This window comes from Neofelis nebulosa, chromosome 1, assembly GCF_028018385.1.
Source record: "Neofelis nebulosa isolate mNeoNeb1 chromosome 1, mNeoNeb1.pri, whole genome shotgun sequence".
In the NCBI taxonomy this organism is placed as follows: domain Eukaryota; kingdom Metazoa; phylum Chordata; class Mammalia; order Carnivora; family Felidae; genus Neofelis; species Neofelis nebulosa.
The window spans coordinates 228,051,335-228,068,586 of record NC_080782.1 but is presented as its reverse complement, the minus strand read 5'-3'; positions in this window follow the sequence as shown (position 1 = coordinate 228,068,586).

Genomic DNA, 17,252 nt, shown 5'->3' with positions numbered 1-17,252 from the left:
TTATCTGTTGATTTCCCACTGGAGAAGATGAGGGTTTACTTTTCTTTACTCCTCTTTTCCCTAGCATATGAACATGTATTTCCAACTCTCCCTCTACCCCCATCCTGTTAATAGAGTTACATTGTACTTTGGTCAGATCAATATGTTAATAAAATAAAATTATATTCATTATATTAATTACATTATACTATATATATTATAATCTATGTATGCTATTCAGATTTGAGCCATAAAGTAAACTGTAATTACTTTCCCTTTCTGTAGCATGTTTATACAAATCCCACACAAATGGAAAAGTGCATATAAGTTTACAGGTAAAGCAAACATTTATGTACCAATCAGCAGGATCAAGATAGACCATTGTCATTACTTTACCTTTCATTCTTTTCTTTCTTACTCCCCCAAATAACTATTATATTGATAATGATAGTCATCTATCCACTTTGCTTCATGATTTTGGCACCTACAGTGTATTCATAAACACTAAGTCTAGTCTTGCCTGTTTTTGAATTTTTTGTAAATGGAAATTATGATATGCATTCTTTTGTGTCTCGCTTCTTTTGTCCAACATGGTGAGACTGATATATGTTGTTTGTGTAATTGCTCTTTGTCAATTTTTACTGAAACATATTATTTCATTGCAGTAGAATATTTCAATTTTTATCCGCTCTATTAACATTTAGGTTGTTTTGTAGTTTTGAGTATTGTAAAATATGGGCTACATATATCTAGGAGTGGAATTATTGGGTCATAGAATATGTTTATCTCCAGTGACAAATTATTTTACAAAATTGTTGTGTCAATTTATGCTTCCACCAGCATTGTATATAGCCTCTTGTTACTGTAGATCTTTGCTAACATTTGCTATTGTGAGTCTTTTAAATGTTCTCGTCTAGTGGGTATAATAATTGCTTAGTTTGGATTTCCAATAAAGTTGAATGCCTTTTCCTGTATGTTGTCTTGAATTTCCTCTTTTGTGAAGTGCCTGCTTAAGACTTTGTCCGCTTTTTAATTGGACTGTTTCTCCTTTACATTTTGATTTGGAGGAACTTTTTATATGTTCTGAATAAACCTTTTGCTGGTAAAATATGTTGCAAATAGTCCCATTCTGATTTGTCTTTTCACTTTCTTAGTGGTGTCATTTGATGAACATCAATTGTTAATTGTAATATAGTCCAGTTTATTGCTTATTTTACAGTGAATAGTTTTTATGAATGGGATATTTTCTCTGTACAAGGTCATGACGATATTATTTAGAATTATTTTCTAAAAGGTCTGTTGATTGTGACTTTAGCATAAACCTATCTTCCCTGACTTATGTGTCTCCCATGAGGCAGGAGTCAAATAAATTTTTTTTCCATGTGAATAACAGTTTGTCCTAGCACCTTTTATTTAGATGGTCTCTGCAAAATAACCATTGTAGTAAATAACAAGGCCATATATGTATGGGTATGTGTCTGGGCCTCTGTTTATTCCATTGTTCTTCTTGTAAGTCTTGATTTTCAGTAGAGTAGTCCTCTTACCCTTTTCTTCTACTGTAAGGTTGTCTGAGCTATTTTTGGCCCTTTGCATTTTAAAATCATCTTGTAAATATCCTTGGTATTTTTATTTGGATTGCATTTTACTAATTTGGGAATCAATTATATCATTGTAATACTAGCATTCTAATCTACAGTTATGATGTTTCTACTTATGTAGATCATCTTTAATTTCTTTCAAAATTGTTTTTAAGTTTCATATGCAGAGTCTTGTTTTACTGGATTTGTTCCTGGGCATTTGATATTTTAGGTGCTATTTTTAAAGTATGCTTAAAATTTTTATTTTCTGACTTAAAATTTCCTATGTCCTTTAGAAATAAAATAGATTTTTGAATGTTTACTGGGAAATGATCGCCTAGCAGAAAGTGAACTAGATGATGCAGACCAGATACTAAGCAATTGGATATTTGGCTTTTAGGAACCCTTCACCCTGGAAAATATTCCTGCCTCACTCAATATTTTAATACTTTTATTTTTCCAAAATGTCCCAATAAGTAAACACAGCTCCCCTGTATTAGTGTCCCATTGTTACTGTAACAAATTACTACAAACATAGTGATTTAAAACTACAAATTTATTATCTTATAGTTCTGGAGTCCAGTATCTAAAATTGATTGGTACCTCTGTGTTCCTTATAGAAATTCTAGGGGAGAATCTTTTTCCTTGCCATTTTCAGCTTCCATGGGCCACTTGGCATTTCTTGGCTTGTGGCCTGCATAACTCTGACCTCTACTTCTGTCATCACGTATGCCTCTCTGGCACTTACTCCCCTGCCTCCTCTTATAAAGACCATGGTACATTGGGCCACCCAGATAATTTAGTCTAATCTCCCCATTTTAAGATGTTTGACTTTCTTTTTTTAAATTGAAGTATAAATGACATAAATGTTACCTTAGTTTCAGGTTTACAACATATTGATTTGACTATACCATACATGGCTGAATGCTCACCACAACAAATATAGTCACAATCTGTCACTGTCTAATGTTATTGTAATATTATTAACTCTCCTCCCTATGCTTACTCTTCACCTCTGTGACTTATTTATTTTACAATTGAAAGTTTGTGCTCTTAATCCCTTTTATCTCTTTTGCCCATCCCTCACCTACCTCCCCCCGGCAACCACCAGTAGTTCTCTGTATTTAAGAGTTTGTTTATTTTGTTTGTTTATTTGGTTGGTGTTGTTGTTGTTTTTAGATTCCATATGTAGGTGAAATCACATCTTTGTCTTTATTTACTTATTTAACTTAGAACTATAACCTCTAGGTCCATCTATATTGTCACAAATGGCAAGATTCCATTCTTTTTAATGACTAATATTCCAGTATTTATATATTCCACTTCTTTATGTATTCATTGATTGATGGGCACTTGAGTTGGCTTTATATATTGGCTATTGTAAATAAAACTGCAGTAAATATAGGGGTGCATATATCTTTTTGAATTACTATTTTCATTTTTTTGTGTGCATAAATACTCAGTAGTGGAATTACTGGCTCATATGGTATTTCTATTTTTAATTTTTTGAAGAACTTTCATACTGTTTTCCACAGTGGTTGCAACAATTTAAATTCTTACTAATAGTGCACGAAGGTTTCTTCTCCAAATCCTTGCCAACACATAGTATTTCTTATCTTTTTTGATACTAGGCATTCTGATTACTGTGAGGTGATACTGTGGTTTTGATTTGTGTTTTCCTGATGATTAGTGATGTTAAGAATCTTTTATGTGTCTGTTTGCCATATGGATGCCTTTGGAAAAATGTCTGTTCTTGTCTTCTGCTTATTTTTAAATCAAGTTATTTTTCTGGTGTTGAGTTGTATGGGTTCTTTATTTATTTTGGATATTAACTTCAGATATATCCTTTGCAAATATTTTCTCCCATTCACTTGGTTTCCTTTTTATTCTGTTGATGGTTTCCTTCACTGTGCCAAAGCTATTTATTTTCTTTTAGTACCAAGAGTTTATTTTTGCTTGTCTTTAGTTGCCTGAGGAAGCATATCCATAAATATGTTATGAAGGCTGATGTCCAAGATATTACTGTTTATGTTTTCTAAGCAATTTTATGGTTTCAGGTCTCACATTCAGGTATTTAATCCATTTTGAGTGTATTTTTCTGTATGATGTAAGAAAGTGGTCCAGTTTCACTCTTTTGCATGTAGCTATCCAATTTCCCCAACATTATTTATTGAAAAGAATGTCTTTCCACATTGTATATTCTTGCCTCCTTTCTTATAGATTGATTATAAATTTTATCATCAATATTTTTTTGTATTAGCTTAAAGAAACATTTGCTTGCACTGTGCTGCTAAAATATTTTGGAAGTCTCTATGGGCAATTATTAGTGACCAGAATTTTTGGAACATCTAGGTTAATAGCACATAAATGGCAATAGAAATCTTAGTTTGCTTGGAACATTTTGTACACATACATCCTTCTACTATTTATTCAAGATGTCCTGGGCTTATTTACTTACTATAATCATAATCATTCCTTGGGATCCATAGTGTTTCTGTGTCTAAATATAGAAAAAAGTGATAGATTTTATGCCTGGAACCTCATTTATTTATAAACAATCAATTTTGTCCTTTCGTTTGAGCTTTAAAATGTTACTGCATTTTATGTGCTTCCTTATGGCAAAAGGATAGAACTTTCTTACCTTTTGGTCTGGAAGTAAATGCCCAACTGGCCAGTTATGAACCTGACATTATACTATGACCTCATGTTTGAATTCTAAAAATGTTTGCATTATTCTATATTACATTAGGATTTAAAGTACAGTAAATCCGTATAGAACTAGTTATAAATTATATTTCTCATACCCTTTTGCCCAGATATTTGAATAAAATTAAAGTTATAGAAAGATGTTACACTTAAACTATGTTTTTATTTTTTACCATCTGACATACCATTGAACACCCCTTTCCTTTTTTTTTTTTTCCACCTGAGGTTAAAAAGCACAAGTAGAAAATTATGGGATCTGAATTCATAAAACCTGGGTACTGCTAATTACCAACTGTGTAATCTTGGGAAATTCATTGCTGTGGTTTGAATGCTTGTATCTCCCCTCATTTCGTATGTTGAAATACTAATGGTGATGGTATGAGGTGGGTCTTTGGGTGATTAGGTCATGAGGATTCTGTTATCTTGAATGAGTTAGCGACCTTATAAAAGGGACCTCACAGATGTAGTCCCAATAGTTTATTTTTGCTTTTGTTTCCCTTGCCTGAGGAGACATATCTAGAAAAATGTTTCTGTAGCCAATGTTAAAGAAATTCTTGCCTGACTTCTTCTAGGAGTTGTATGGTTTCAGGTCTCACATTTAGGTCTTGAATCAATTTTGAGTTTATTTTTGTGTATGGTGTAAGAGAGTGATCAATTTTCATCCTTTGCATGTCCAGTTTTCTCAGCACCATTTATTATAAGGACTGTCTTCCCAGTGCATATTCTTGCCTCCTTTGTTGAAGATCAGTTGATCATATGTCCATGGGTTTATTTCCGGGCTCTCTGTTATGTTCAGTTGATCTATGTGTGTATTTTTGTGCCAGCACTATACTGTTTTGTTTATTGCAGGTTTATGGCATGTCTTGAAATCGGGGATTGTGGCACCTCAAACTTTGTTCTTCTTTCTCGAGATTGCTTTGGCTGTTCAGGTTTTTGTGTGTGTGTGTGTGTGTGGTTACATACAAATTTTAGTATTATTTGTCCTAATTCTATAGCAAAATATAAAGCTTCTGCACAACAAAGGAACCATCAACAGAATCACAAGGCAACCTATTGAATGGGAGAAGATATTTGCAAATGATGTATCCAATAAGGGATTAATATCCAAAAATCTAAAGAACTTATACAACTCAACCAGAAAAACAAATAACCTGATTTAAAAATGGGCAAAGGACCTAAATAGACATTTTTTCAAAGAAGATACACAGATGGTCAACAGACACATGAAAAGATACTCAGTGTTACTAATCGTTAGGGAAATGCAAATCAAAGCCACAATGAGACATTACCTCACACCTGTCAAAATGTCTAAAATCAAAAAGACAAGAAATAATAAGTATTGGTGAGGATGTGGAGAAATAGGAATCTTTGTGAACTGTTTGTGGGAATGCAAATTGGTGCAACCACTGTGGAAAAGAGTATGAAGATTCCTCAAAAAAATGGAAATGCCATATGATGTAGTAATTCCCCTACTGGGTATTACCCGAAGAAAATGAAAATGCTAATTCAAAAAGATATATGCACCCCATGTTAATTGCAACATTATTTACAATAGCTAAGATACAAGAGCAACCTAAGTGTCTATTGACAGATGAATGGATAAAGAGAAGTGATTATATATATATATATATATATATATATATATATACACACACACACACACACACACATACATAGTATATACATATATATATATACATATATAGTAGAATATTTTCCGTCATAAAAATAATGAGATCTTGCCTTTTGCAACAATATGGAAATATGTATGGATCTAGAGGTTATAATGCTAAGTGAAGTAAGTTAGACAGAAAGACATGTACCATATGATTTCACTCAAATGTGGAATTTAAGAAACAAAACAAAGAAAGAAAGAATAAGAAACAAACAGGACTATTAAATACAGAGAACAAACTGGTGGTTGCCAGAGGGGTGGGGGTTTGAAATAGATAAAGGAGATTAAGAGCACACTTATCATGATAAATACTGAGTAATATATGGAATTGTCGAATCATTATATGGTACACCTGAAACTAATATAACTCTGTATGTTAATTATACTTTAATAAAAGATAAAACAGGTCTCAAAGAGTTTGCCAGCTCCCTTTCCCCCATATGAATATAGAACAAGAAGTCTATGAGTAGAAAGAGGACCTTCAAGTAGATCATACTGGCTCCCTGATTTTCAACTTCTAGGCTCCAGAACTTTGAGAAATACATTTCTGTGAATGTATAAGCTACCCAGTGGTATTTCTTTTAGTAGAAAGGGGTATTTTCTTGCAGCAGCCTGCACAAACTCAAACACCATTTATCTTCGTCTATAAAACGGGGATTGTAGTAACACTTACTTCACAGAATTAGGACAGTGAATGTGAAAAAGATGTTTTGTAAACTGAAGTGGCTCTAGTTTCTGTTTATTCAACATTGTTCCTGAAACTGGAGTTTAATTATTAAGGGCTTTTGTAGGATCAATAGGTAGAAAATCCAACCCAAACTGGCTTAAGATAAAAGGGAAGCTTATTGGTTCGCATGACTCAAAATTCCAGAGGAACATCTGATTCAGGAGCAGCTTGATGAAGGGGCTGAAATGTTGTCATCAGGACCTACCATCTATCTCATCAATCTGCTCTCCTATATGGTTTGTTGCGTTTCACTTTCATGTGGTGTCAGTATGACCGTCAGCAACTTTTTAGACCTGCAGTCTCTTAGGCTCAACTCCACAGAAACAGAATCTATCTCTTTTAGATAGTTTTTGTGCAAACTCTAGAATTTACTCTAAATTGGACCAGTTTGAGAGACAACCGACTTGACCTGATTTGGTCATAAGACTTACAGAGACTGAACCAACATGAATCACACCATCCATCCCCAGAGCCTAAAAGGAACCCCTGAACCACAAGTATCAGGAGTGGCAAAGGATCTGGGGTGTTGTAACCAAAAGAAGGGAGGTGGGTTCTACTTGATAAAGTGTCCATTCTGTGTGTACTTAATATTTCTAAAAGGATGTCATTTTATTCTTAGTTTGTCCTACTCTGGAGAGAGAGTTTTCATGGAAGAAACCTTGCTTTTTTGTTTTAATATAGTCTTCTCCCTCCCTTTGTTTACCCGAAGCTCATAATTATAACATGCTGTATATCTTTCCTTTCTATTTGGCAACCAACTTGCTCCCATCTGTTTTTTATTGAATGATGTATGGGAAAGCCACATTTTCCTAGCTGGGAAAGTTTGATGAGCCGTTCTCTGTCTTTGTGCATTCTGTTTAATGCATTCCTATTTTTAGATTTGGGGGAAGATTTATACATATGATTGGTAGCCAGTATTTGCTCTTAAAACTCTTTTTTAGATAATTTAAAGTTTCACTTATTCTTGAACACTTTTCCAGGCAACTTAGGACAGTGTTATAAAAATATATAAAACTTTCGTGGACATAGATATGCTGTTTAATATATTATGGGCATAATATGAATTTCCATTTTTCTTTAGCTAATTTTAGTAGCTATTTACTAAAATTAGTAGAAATTTACTAATTTCTTTAGTAAATAAATAAAATTTATTTACTCATGTTTATACAAATATTAAATGCAGACAAGTAAAACTTAAATAACATGTTTTTTTCCAAGTAATGTTAAGACTGATCATAGATAGTTTCAAATGATAAAACTGAAGAATTAATATTTAGATAGAAGCATTGGAATTTTCAGTCTCTGTCACAATTCATTGTTACTCTTGGTAAACTTCACTGAAAGATAGCAACTTCATTAGGTCATCATTGGTACTTTTAGTACCTTTTCAGATTTTTACAGGGGCAAGTTTTGGTGTTTTGATTTTATAATCTCATTCAGTAATTAATGCTTTTGGTTACGTTAATTATTTGTGAGCAAATACGTAAATAGCTCAATTGATCAAAATAATTCCCATTTGTATAAAAAATACATATATATTTTTTACTTCATTGAGTTGCATTCATTCAGTTGTCTCTTCAAGACAAAGTTAATAAAGTAGCTTCTTTGGTTCACTTTGCTTTTGCCAGCCTGTGCTCAGCGCATGCAAATGAGTAAGTGGCATCTGCCTGGGTTACTCATTATGTGTGTAGGAGATAATACATTGTGAGATGAAAATTATTCTATCCTCCCTCCTACCACCCCATAGGATATTCTGGCAAAAGGGTAGGGGAAAGAATTTGAAAACTTATCTTGACTCCTTATTATATAAAGGACTTATTATATACTTGTTATTATATACTAGTTACAAGAATCAGGTGCTGTGGGGTACTTCCATATTTTGGGTTGAACATAATTTTTTTTTTTATAATTTTGAGTTTACCAATTTTTATCATGTGGACTTATGGGAATTCTTAAATTTTTGCTTTAATTTTCCTTACCTTTAAAATGGGGATTATAATATAACTTTCTAGGACTGAGGTTATGATTAAAGGAGTTATACATATATGGTACTTAGAAGAGTATCTGTATGGTACTGAGAAGAGATAGTAAGTATTCTGTAGATGTTGACTATTATAATGGAATATAACATGGAGGGTAAGAACCAAGGCTTTGGAGTCAAACTTGCTTGAATTTTTTTTTTTTTTAGTTCTGCCTTGGGCAAGATATTTAATCTCACTGGGTCATAATTCTCTCATTTGTAAAATTGGTATAATAATGGTATCAAAGTTAGAGAGTTGTTGTGATTTTAAATAAGGTAGTATATACAAAACACAATAATGCTTGGAGTATGTGAGCAATCAACAAATATAAACTATTATTATTATTATTTGCAGCATTTGTGTTAGATTATAAATGCCACCAGAACATATAGAAGATATTTACTTAATTTAATCTGCATAGATTTTAAGAGAGACACTTTATGGATAAATGGTTCCGAATATTAAGTTTTAAATTTGGATTTAGCTGTGCTTTATTTTTTTTTTTTCACTCCATCACCCAGTATTTGGGTAAGTGGTTGTATTCTTTTAACAAATATAAATAAACACACATATACTAAATATGAAACAGTTAAACAGCAAAAGCCTGTGTTAGATAGACTAGGCTCAGCTCCAAGAGAGAATGGATCCTGAACATACAAATATTTGTATCAAGAGTCAGGAAATAAATAAAAAGGAATGAACTTTATGGAATAAAGCAATGGAGAAGAGTCTCAGGGAAATTTTTTAGTACAGACAAGAGCATATTCACCTTAGTCCTTCCCTCTTCAGTGGTGTAGCACAAGAGATGTTCGCAAACATTCAAACAGTTGGTGATGGGGGAAGATGGTGGTGTAGGAGGACACTGGGGTCACCGCATCCTGCGGTTCACTTAGATTCCACCAACACCTGCCTAAATACCCAGAAAATCGCCAGAAGACTGGCAGAACGGATTCTCCGGAGCCAAGCATAGACAAGAGGTGCACGGAAGAGGGTAGGAAAGGCGGAGAGGCAGTGCGTGGTACACGGACTGGCGGGAGGGAGCCGGGGTGGTGGAGGGGCAGCCAGCCCACCCAACAAGGCAGAGCCCCCGAGTCTGGCTTGCAAAAGCGGAGGCGCCAGACCCTGTGAGTTCTGACAGCCAGCGGGACTTAACATCTGGAAGGTTATAAATTAACAGATCTGCTCAGAGAATGGAAGGGCTGGAGGACAACGGGAGGGAGAATTGTTGAGCCCCGGGCAACAGAGCGCAGCTTGGCAGGAAACAAAGGTGTTCACCAGTGCCATCTCCTTCGCCCATCCCCCAGCCAAAATCCCAAAGGAACCAGTTCCTGTCAGGAAATTTGCTTGCTCGGCGCAAACACCGAACCCTGTGCTTCTGCAGATGCATCCCTCCGGCGGGTCTGACTCCCTCCCGGTGCCACAGGGCCCCTCCAGAAGTGGATCTCCAAAGGAAAAGCGAGCTGAGCCTGCCCCTCCCACCCCTGAGCACCTTGACGATCCACCCCAGCTAATACACCAGGTCCCCAGCACCACAAGCCTGGCAGTGTGCAAGTAGCCCAGACTGGCCACGCCACCCCACAGTGAATCCCGCCCCTAGGAGAGGGGAAGAGAAGGCACACACCAGTCTGACTGTGGCCCCAGTGGTGGACTGGGGGCAGACATCAGGTCAGACTGTGGCCCGCCCACCAATGCAAGTTATTCAAGACAGCACAGGGGAAGTGCCCTGCAGTTCTGCACCACTCCAGGGACAATCCAAAATGACGAAACGGAATAATTCCCCTCAAAAAAACCTCCAGGAAATAACGACAGCTAATGAACTGATCAAAAACGAATTGAACAATGTAACAGAAAGTGAATTTAGATTAATAGTCACAAAATTAATCGCTGGGCTTGAAAACAGTATAAAGGACAGCAGAGAATCTATTGCTACAGAGATCAAGGGACTAGGGAACAGCCAGGAGGAACTAAAAAATGCTATTAATGAGCTGCAAAATAAAATGGAGACGACCACGGCTTGGATTGAAGAGGCAGAGGAGAGAATAGGTGAACTAGAAGATAAAATTCTGGAAAAAGAGGAAGCTGAGAAAAAGAGAGATAAAAAAATCCAGGCGTATGAGGGGAAAATTAGAGAACTAAGTGATGCACTAAAGAGAAATAATCTACGCATAATTGGTATTGCAGAGGAGGAAGAGAGAGGGATAGGTGCTGAAGGTATACTTGAAGACATCATAGCTGAGAACTTCCCTGATCTGGGGAAGGAAAAAGGCATTGAAATCCAAGAGGCACAGAGAACTCCCTTCAGACGTAACTTGAATCGATCTTCTGCCCGACGTATCATAGTGAAACTGGCAAAATACAGGGATAAAGAGAAAATTCTGAAAGCAGCTAGGGATAAACGTGCTCTAACATATAAAGGGAGACGTATAAGACTTGTGACGGATCTCTCTACTGAAACTTGGCAGGCCAGAAAGGAATGGCAGGAAATCTTCAATGTGGTGAACAGAAAAAATATGCAGCCGAGAATCCTCTATCCAGGAAATCTGTCATTTAGAATAGAAGGAGAGAGAAAGGTCTTCCCAAACAAACAACAACTGAAGGAATTCATCACCACTAAACCAGCCCTACAAGAGATCCTAAGGGGGATCCTGTGAGACAAAGTACCAGAGACATCGCTACAAGCATGAAACCTACAGACATCACAATGACTCTAAACCTGTATCTTTCTATAATAACACTGAGTGTAAATGGACTAAATGCACCAACCAAAAGACATAGGGTATCAGAATGGATAAAAAAACAAGATCCATCTATTTGCTGTCTACAAGAGGCTCATTTTAGACCTGAGGACACTTTCAGATTGAAAGTGAGGGGGTGGAGAACTATTTATCATGCTACTGGAAGTCAAAAGAGAGCTGGAGTAGCCATACTTATATCAGACAAACTAGACTTTAAATTAAAGGCTGTAATAAGAGATGAAGAAGGGAATTATATAATAATTACAGGGTCTATCCATCAAGAAGAGCTAACAATTATAAATGTCTATGTGCCGAATACAGGAGCCCCCAAATATGTAAAACAATTACTCACAAACATAAGCAACCTTATTGACAAGAATGTGGTAATTGCAGGGGACTTTAATACCCCACTTACAACAATGGATAGATCATCTAGACACACGGTCAATAAAGAAACAAGGGCCCTGAATGATACATTGGATCAGATGGACGTGACAGATATATTTAGAACTCTGCATCCCAAAGCAACAGAATATACTTTTTTCTCGAGTGCACATGGAACATTCTCCAAGATAGATCACATTCTGGGTCACAAAACAGCCCTCCATAAGTATACAAGCATTGAGATCATACCATGAATACTTTCAGACCACAATGCTATGAAGCTTGAAATCAACCACAGGAAAGTCTGGAAAACCTCCAAAAGCATGGAGGTTAAAGAACACCCTACTAAAGAATGAATGGGTCAACCAGGCAATTAGAGAAGAAATTAAAAAATCTATGGAAACAAACAAAAATGAAAATACAACAATCCAAACACCTTGGGATGCAGCGAAGGCAGTCCTGAGAGGAAAATGCATTGCAATCCAGGCCTATCCCAAGAAACAAGAAAAATCCCAAGTCAAAATCTAACAGCCCACCTAAAGGAAATAGAAGCAGAGCAGCAAAGACACCCCAAACCCAGCAGAAGAAGAGAAATAATAAAGGTCAGAGCAGAAATAAACAATATAGAATCTAAAAAAACTGTAGAGCAGATCAATGAAACCAAGAGTTGGTTTTTTGAAAAAATAAACAAAATTGTTAAACCTCTAGCCAGGCTTCTCAAAAAGAAAAGGGAGATGACCCAAATAGATAAAATCATGAATGAAAATGGAATTATTACAACCAACCCCTCAGAAATACAAGCAATTATCAGGGAATACTATGAAAAATTATATGCCAACAACCTGGACAACCTGGAAGAAATGGACAAATTCCTAAACACCCACACACTTCCAAAACTGAAACAGGAAGAAATAGAAAGCTTGAACAGACCCATAACCAGCGAAGAAATTGAATCGGTTATCAAAAATCTCCCAACAAATAAGAGTCCAGGACCAGATGGCTTCCCTGGGGAATTCTACGAGACGTTTAAAGCAGAGATAATACCTATCCTTCTCAAGCTATTCCAAAAAATAGAAACGGAAGGAAAACTTCCAGACTCATTCTATGAAGCCAGTATTACTTTGATTCCTAAACCAGACAGAGACCCGGTAAAAAAAGAACTACAGGCCAATATCCCTGATGAATATGGATGCAAAAATTCTCAATAAGATACTAGCAAATCGAATTCAACAGCTCATAGAAAGAATTATTCACCATAATCAAGTGGGATTCATTCCTGGCATGCAGGGCTGGTTCAACATTCGCAAATCAATCAACGTGATACATCACATTAATAAAAGAAAAGATAAGAACCATATGATCCTGTCAATCGATGCAGAAAAAGCATTTGACAAAACTCAGCATCCTTTCTTAATAAAAATCCTCAAGAAAGTCGGGATAGAAGGAACATACTTAAACATCATAAAAGCCATTTGTGAAAAGCCCACAGCTAATATCATCCTCAATGGGGAAAAACTGAGAGCTTATCCCCAGAGATCAGGAACACGACAGGGATGTCCACTCTCACCGCTGTTGTTTAACATAGTGTTGGAAGTTCTAGCACCAGCAATCAGACAACAAAAGGAAATCAAAGGCATCAAAATTGGCAAAGATGAAGTCAAGCTTTCACTTTTTGCAGATGACATGATATTATACATGGAAAATCCGATAGACTCCACAAAAGTCTGCTAGAACTGATACATGAATTCAGCAAAGTTGCAGGATACAAAATCAATGTACAGAAATCAGTTGCATTCTTATTCACTAATAATGAAGCAACAGAAAGAGAAATAAAGAAACCGATCCCATTACAATTGCACCAAGAAGCATAAAATACCTAGGCATAAATCTCGCCAAAGATGTACAAGATCTGTATGCTGAAAACTCTAGAAAGCTTATGAAGGAAATTGAAGAAGATATAAAGAAATGGAAAAACATTCCGTGCTCATGGATTGGAAGAATAAATATTGTCAAAATGTCAATACTACCCAAAGCCATCTACACATTCAATGCAATCCCAATCAAAATTGCACCAGCATTCTTCTCAAAGCTAGAACAAGTAATCCTGAAATTCATATGGAACCACAAAAGGCCCCGAATAGCCAAAGTAATTTTGAAGAAGAAGACCAAAGCAGGAGGCATCACAATGCCAGACTTTAGCCTCTACTACAAAGCTGTCATCATCAAGACAGCATGGTATTGGCACAAAAACAGACGCATAGACCAATGGAATAGAATAGAAACCCCAGAACTAGACCCACAAAAGTATGGCTAACTAATCTTTGACAAAGCAGGAAAGAATATCCAATGGAAAAAAGACAGTGTCTTTGACAAATGGTGCTGGGAGAACTGGACAGCAACATGCAGAAGAATGAAAGTAGACCACTTTCTTACACCATTCACAAAAATAAACTCAAAATGGATAAAGGACCTGAATGTGAGACAGGAAACCGTCAACACCCTAGAGGAGAAAACAGGAAAAGACCTTTCTGACCTTAGCCGCAGCAATTTCTTACTTGACACATCCCCAACGGCAAGGGAATTAAAAGCAAAAATGAACTATTGGGACCTCATGAAGATCAAAAGCTTCTGCACAGCAAAGGAAACAACCAACAAAACTAAAAGGCAACCAACGGAATGGGAAAAGATATTTGCAAATGACATATCGGACAAAGGGCTAGTATCCAAAATCTATAAAGAGCTCACCAAACTCCACAGCCGAAAAACAAATAACCCAGTGAAGAAATGGGCAGAAAACACGAATAGACACTTCTCTAAAGAAGACATCCGGATGGCCAACAGGCACATGAAAAGATGCTCAATGTCGCTCCTCATCAGGGAAACACAAATCAAAACCACACTCAGATATCGCCTCACGCCAGTCAGAGTGGCCAAAATGAAGAAATCAGGAGACTATAGATGCTGGAGAGGATGTGGAGAAACGGGAACCCTCTTGCAGTGTTGGTGGGAGTGCAAACTGGTACAGCCACTCTGGAAAACAGTGTGGAGGTTCTTCAAAAAATTAAAAATAGACCTACCCTATGACCCAGCAATAGCACTGCTAGGAATTTACCCAAGGGATACAGGAGTACTCATGCATAGGGGCACTTGTACCCCAATGTTTATAGCAGCACTCTCAACAATAGCCAAATTGTGGGAAAAGCCTAAGTGTCCATCAACTGATGAATAGATAAAGAAATTGTGGTTTCTATACACAATGGAATACTACGTGGCAATGAGAAAGAATGAAATATGGCCCTTTGTAGCAACGTGGATGGAACTGGAGAGTGTGATGCTAAGTGAAATAAGCCATACAGAGAAAGACAGATACCATATGGTTTCACTCTTATGTGGATCCTGAGAAACTTAACAGAAACCCACGGGGGAGGGGAAGGGGAAAAAAAAAAGAGGTTAGAGTGGGAGAGAGCCAAAGCATAGGAGACTGTTAAAAACTGAGAACAAACTGAGGGTTGATGGGGGGTGGAAGGGAGGGGAGGGGAGGTGATGGGTATTGAGGAGGGCACCTTTTGGGATGAGCACTGGGTGTTGTATGGAAACCAATTTGACAATAAATTTCATATATTAAAAAAAAATAGTTGGTGATGGAGAGACCTAACTTCTGTAGTTTCTGGGTTGTGCATATTAGTGCAAACACAGCTATAAAGAGAAAATGAAGTACTAACATAAAAGTGATAGACATACAGTTGATGCTCTACATGTAGATGAGGCACTAAACCTATACTTTGTTAACTGAACTTTCAGCAATTGCAGACAATGATTTTTGTTTGCAATGGTATACAGCATTGGTGTCAGGAACATAACCTGCCTGTTGTGAATTAGCATAGTGAAAGCAAATCTCCTAAAACCCAGAATAGTTCATGCAGGCTAAATACTGCAACAATGACATCAGAAGAGCAGGATAGTGATATCACCCAAATTATTCATAACCAATGGTTTTATCATCTTCACTGGGTACTTACTACGTACCAGGTACTGTGCCAAGTGCTTTAGACACATGATTTAATTTAATCTTCATTTCAACCTTTTAGACACTATTATTGTCAACTGCATTTTATAGTGGTATAGTTTTTTCATTGTTGTTTAAAGGTTAGAAATGGTTAAACTGGGGTGAAAGACTTTTTGAGTTAGACTTTTTGAGTCCAGAATCCATGTTTAATTGTTGTTTCATGCTTCATACCATCCATTATAGAAGAAGAGTTCACAGTTCAAAGCAACAACAACAACAGCAGCAATCCTACCCTGTGGTTATAGCCATTTTTAAGTTAATGCTAATGAGATACTTAGAGTTAATGATGCAGGCTAAATTCATTGTGGTTATTTCAAGGTCCTGAGTTAAAAACACTGCCCAGGTGAACAGGTAGGACTAGCAGCTCTGCTGGCCTGAGACTGTGGTCCCATTTGAGGTAAATGGTGGACTAGTGGATCAGCTGGGGATTTATCAGGGGTTCCCAGGAAGTGAAACAATCCTAGGGTTTGATAAGCTCTCCACATATCTCAGTTTAACCAGTGACTATGTTCATGTGCAGCAGAGACAGAAATGGGCCTAAGCCTTCAATACATTCCTGGCTAATGGAATGTCACATGCTTAGGGAAGACTCAAAAGAACTTGGTAGAAAGTAAAAGCTGGAGCAGGTTTGAAACTGGCCTGAACTTTGAATGTACTCTAGGCCACACACAGATCCATCAGAAGAGCAGAAAGCCTTATTAGACTGAGGTCCTTGAGCACAATCTGTGAAAAGTCTTTGCATGAACAGTAAGCTATATGAATACTCAGTGATTCCTGGGAAACCAGGCTTAAAAATAAAAGCAAGAAAAAAATTCGTGGAGACGTGAGACACACTTCACAGACTTAGTTCAGGTTAGTTATCAAAGAATCAACAATAACAACTCTCCGAGAGTAAAATAACAATCTAGAGTTGGTATGGTATATTAAGTAAAATTTCAAGTACTCAATAAGAGATTAGAAGACATGCAAGAAAACCATAAATTATGTCCCATACTTAGCAAAATAAATAGTGGTGTGAAACTCCAGATTTTGCATTTCACTTACAAAGACTTTAAACAACTATCATAATAATGTTTAGTGACCTAAAAAAATCATGTCTATAGAATAAAAAAAGTATAATAAGAATGATTTAACAAAATATGAAGAGATAGAAATTATAAAAAAAAAAGAACCAAATGGAAATCCTGCCATTGAAAAGTATACTAAGTGAATTGAAAACCTTACTAATGGCATTCAGTAGCAGATTTGATATAGCAGAAAAGAGAATTTGTGAACTTGAACATAGATCAATAGAGGCTATCCATTCTGAAGACAGAAAAATAATTGAAGAAAATGAACAGAGCCTCAGAGAACCATGGAACGACATAAAGCATACCAAATTA